This window comes from Lolium rigidum, chromosome 2, assembly GCF_022539505.1.
Source record: "Lolium rigidum isolate FL_2022 chromosome 2, APGP_CSIRO_Lrig_0.1, whole genome shotgun sequence".
NCBI classification, from domain to species: Eukaryota; Viridiplantae; Streptophyta; class Magnoliopsida; order Poales; family Poaceae; genus Lolium; species Lolium rigidum.
In genome coordinates this window covers 224,765,820-224,771,166 of record NC_061509.1, presented here as the reverse complement: position 1 = coordinate 224,771,166, position 5,347 = coordinate 224,765,820, and positions in this window count along the sequence as shown.

The window sequence follows — 5,347 nt, the reverse complement described above, 5'->3', positions numbered from 1 at the left end:
CGGATGCTTGTTTGTACTGAAGCTCTTTTAGTTCATTCCTAGCTATGACCGTAACACCTTGCTATTTTATAGTTCATTGCTAACTTTAAGCGATTGAACATTTTGGTTTGCATTCCCTGCTCTGTAGATGTAGCCATCATAACTTCTATCTTGCTCAGTCGTTGTTACAAAAATTATAGGTATTATAGTAACATCCTGCTATTTTTTAGTTCATGGACAATTTTAAGTAATTGCACATGTTGGTTCAGATTCCCTGCTCTATAGCTTTTGGCATCGTAACTTCTATATTTGGTTTACATTCCCTGCTCTGTAGATCTAGCCATCATAACTTTATCTTGCTAAGTCGTTGTTACAAAAATTATGGCCTGCTACTATGTTGTTTGTGCCAATTTTTTACTCCATGAACATGTTGGCTTGCATTCCCTGTACTACAGGTGATGCCATTGTTTTGTATCTAGTTCATTGTAAGCTAACAAAGTAAGGACTTAGTTTGGCATGCTATCACTCTGCTATCTAGCTTGTAGTACAAATAAACTTGTCATACTACTAGATAATAATTTTGCGTGCCATCTTGTTCTTCAAAAGCTGCATTATTGACTTGTTTCTCTGACTTGGCATGACGCTCACATATGGAAAGCTGGACATATTGGTTTGCATTCCCTCTTATACAAGTTCACAGGTGATCCCACTATATTCTGTATCCGGTCCATCCTAAGCTCCAGCATTAACTATCCTCTATGTGTTGCTCATTACAAGTTTATATCCCGAAACATCTTGATTTGCATCCCCTTCACTATAAGTTCAGGAGTATTATTTAGTTCACGGCCAAAATGAAGTAATTGCACTTGGCACATGTTGGTTCACATTCCCTCCTCTATAGCTTTTGCCATCGTAACTTCTATTTTTGGTTTACATTCCCTGCTCTGTAGATGTAGCCATCATAACTTCATCTTGCTCAGTCGTTGTTACAAAATTTATAGCCTGCTACTATGTTGTTCATGCCAATTTTGTACTCCCTGAACATGTTGGTTTGCATGGGACTCGACAGTAGTAAGTCTGCTGTTTCATTCTAACATGCTCTATTATATTGGCTGTTGGTATGCGGCATGCACTCTTTGTTTGCTTATTGTGCGCATTACAATGATCTTGTTATAACGACGAAATGATGAGTTCCAAATTCTTTGCCAAACAATATTGTAGTGTCTTTGCCTTTCCATTGTTGCTGTCTTAACTTGTAATGTCTTTGCTTCAGATATAGGTGCTGCATGGACAACTTAGGGTGTGTTTGGTAGCCTGTATGTACCCAACAATTCTCATCTCAACTGAGATATTCATAGATACTTGTGTTTGTTAGCCTGGGTCACCACAGATGGGCTATGCCCACCTCATACGAAAAATGCCCCTCAGCCTAGCCCAGTTGTGAAGCTCAAATCAAGCTTCACAACCCAGCCAAGCTGAGTCCATCCCGCAACCCACCTCGTGGACCCACCAGAGCACCCCCAGACTCTCTCCCGTGCTCCTCATTTGCTCCCGAACCAATTGGTCGTTCCCGTGCCCTTCTCTGGCTGCAGCCCGCCGTCGCCCGCCTGACCTCCGATTGCCGTCCTCCTGGCCTCCGGCCACCGTTCGCCACCGCCCTCCTGGCCTCCGGCCTCCGTCGCCCCCTCCCCTGGCGGCCCTTGGACGCCGCTCGCCGCCCACTCGCTTCCCCTGGACGTCGCGCGCCGCAGAGCAAGCTGAAGGCTGCTGCCCCTCTCCATGGACGCCGCCCGCCACAGCGCCTCCCCTGGCCGCTTCCTGCCGCAGCCTGCAGCTGACTGCTCTTCCGCTGGCCGCCGGCCGGCCGCCTCACACCACCAATCTGCAGATCGAGCTCAAGGACGTCATGGAGGACCCGATTGCTTTTTATTTACTCTGTTCTAGGACCTATTTGCAAAAAGCCTGCACCTTTTTGCAAAAAATAACTAGTCAAATAAAGAATATGGAATGAGTATGTATTTTATATACTTACATAAAACTAACTTTGTTCAAATATTGAATTAGTGCTAAAATTAATTGAGGTGTTATCCTCACTATCTCATTTCATACATGTGCTACCAAACAACATCTCATCTCAGCTCATACATGTGCTACCAAACAACATCTCATCTCATCTCAACTTGGTTAGGGTCATCATGTATGAGTAGAGATAGCTATTCTCAGTTGACACAGGCTACCAAACACACCCTTAAAAGATTGCCGGATCGCTTCATTGTATTGCTAGGTTTAATTACCATTCAATTTCTCTGGGTTCTGTAATATTTTTTCAAAGCCTTGCAGCTGATGTAATATTTAGTTAGTTTTTATAGTTCTTTCGCGCATTTTTTCTTTGGTGCTTGTGGTAAGTGAGGCTATTCGACAGAAATTAATGCTGCGTAAATATTCTCAGTATCTAAATCACGAATTCCCATCCCTTAAAGGGCCCAATTAAGCGAAATCACATATGTGCCGGCCCGCAAAATCCTAAAGCGCCTATTATGCCGGCATATAAACAGCAACTAAACAGGCTGGCCCACTTACTTATTGGGCCAGCCCACTTGATTTACGGTGGACCCCACACTCTAATTGGGCTGGCCCACTTGCTTTAATGTGGACCCCACCCACTACTGGGCCGGCCCACTAACTATTTGGGCCAGCCCAATTGCTTTTCTGGTGGACCCCACATACTAAATGGGCCGGCCCTTTAAGAGGAAAGTGGGACCCACCTGTGTTTCTGGCCCGGCCCACTATCTTGTTGGGCCGGCCCACTTGCTATATGGTGGACCCCACATACTAAATGGGCCGGCCCTTTAACAGAAAGTGGGACCCACCTGTGCTTTTGGCCCGGCCCACTATCTTGTTGGGCCGGCCCACTTGCTATATGGTGGACCCCACATACTAAATGGGCCGGCCCTTTAAGAGGAAAGAGGGACCCACTTGTGTTTTTGGCCCGGCCCACTTGCTATATAGTGGACCCCACATACTAACTGGGCCGGCCCTTTAACATGAAAGAGGGACCCACCTGTGCTTTTGGCCCGGCCCACTATCTTGTTGGGCCGGCCCACTTGCTATATGGTGGACCCCACATACTAAATGGGCCGGCCCTTTAACTGGAATGTGGGACCCACCTGTGTTTTTGGCCCGGCCCACTATCTTGTTGGGCCGGCCCACTTGCTATATGGTGGACCCCACATACTAAATGGGCTGGCCCTTTAACAGGAAAGTGGGACCCACCGGTGCTTTTGGCCCGGCCCACTAGCTTGTTGGGCCAGCCCATTTGATCTAATGTGGACCCCACGTACTAAATGGGCCGGCCCGATAGCAGGAAAGTGGGACCCACATGCTAATTGGGCCGGCCCAATACCTTCTTGGGCCAGCCCACTTGCTTTAAGGTGGACCCCACTTGGTAAATGGGCCGGCCCGATAACAGGAAAGTGGGTCCCACATGTTTTGTGGGCCGGCCCTTTTGCCTGTTGACCGGCCAAACGAGTGCATTCGGCCCGGCCCACATGCTTAGTGGGCCGGCCCGTTAATGTTTTGACCAGTCAACCTTAGAGGTTAGGCCCGGCCCACGTAACTAATGGACCAGCCCAGCTATATAGTTGACCGGTCAAACTAAGTCGCCTGGCCCGGCCCGCAAACTTAATGGGCCGGACCGCTTAAGACGTGGCGGGCCTCGTGTGGGCCTACCATCTACCACGGGGTTTCAGCCGGTTAACGCCGTTAACCGCCGCTAACGGCGTCTGCCACGTGTCAGTTTGCATGACGTCAGCAGTCAACGGGCTCCCGGAAACACTTGTGCAACGGTCCGATTTTCCGTGGCGGAAGGGCGCCCAAGCGCGACGGACCAAAAAAATCGTCGTATGACTTTGCCTGACGCAGTTTCCACAACAGAACCCATATCGTCGGGTTAGGCCCATAGGCGACGAAAAATACCCCTTAGCGGACGATTTTGAGACGTTGTCTATCAGAACTTTTCTTGTAGTGACAGTAGGGAATCATATATATATATATATATATGAATGCCACTGTGAATTGTTTTGTGAAGAAATCACTATTTACTGATGGTCTAAATAGCTAGGGATGCTAGGTGGTCTCTGTAGTTCCTAGTGACTATGTACTGATCCAGTGGGTTGCCATCTGTGCATCTATTATCTTCTATTTGCACAATATAGCCTCTGGAAAGTACATGTCTCTGGTTGCTCTCTTTCTGCCAGCACCTCTTGGTCTATACCAAGTGATGTTAACCCCTCTATGAGCATCTGCTCATAGATATTGTGTGAGCATGCATAAATATGGATTGGATCCTCTGGATCCACTCCAGGTATTAGTTATACCTTGCTCCATCTCCTAGATGGATGCTTTTGGTTGATGATGATCTTTACTGATGGATTTGGTGGTATGTTCCTTCTCCTCCTAGCTCCTGGATATTCTTGCTTTATGTCACCATGACTACTGGTTGGCTTGGCTCTGGTTTGGTTGGAGGTGTGGTTGTGTTCTTGGTGAAGAACAACTATGAACAACTATGAACAGTTGCTGATGTTCCTTTGTGTCTTGCTGAATGTGAGATGGTCGATGGCTGTGGCCTCTCTAGCTGGATCTATCTATTTGTAGAAGTGTTACTGGTGCCTATGCTTGACACACAAGCCTGGTGCATTTGGTGACTAGGCATGTGATGGTGTGGGTGTTGAGCATGCAAGGCTCCTTGTGAGTTGTGTGTGTGTGTGTGTGCTTGGGTTGAAACTTGAACCCACTTTGGCTCCACACCTTGGGCTGGTTGATGATTATCTCCACTTTGGCATTGTTTTTGGACTGACCTGTGGCGTTGCTACTTGTTTTATCAATTACTAGTTTGTCTATTTGGTGTATGAAGGTTTCAAGACTCAAGAATTTGCAAGGACAAGAATATCCAGTAGTTATAGTTTAGAATTTTAGTTATAATCCAAAAATTGCAATCTTCTTTTATTTCCTTTATTATATTCTTGCCAATTCTTGTATATAAAGAATATTATAAAGACAATGTATGTGTGTGATCTGATCAATAAAGCTCAAGGTTTTCCTTATGAGCTCTTTATTATTATTTAGAATTCATTGGTGAAATAGTTTGTATAAGTGTTATATTGATTTGAATTATGAATTATGAATTCATTTGAATATTGTTCACTTATATTATTCTATGTTTGAAATTCAAATTTGAAAGGCCAATTCAAATTCTTTTCGAAAACCCTAACTTTCACAAGAGGTCATGTTGAAGTTCATAGCACTCCCATTACTCTAACCCTAATAGCAAAAAGAGAGAAACCTCGATCACTCTTAGGTTTTATGCAAT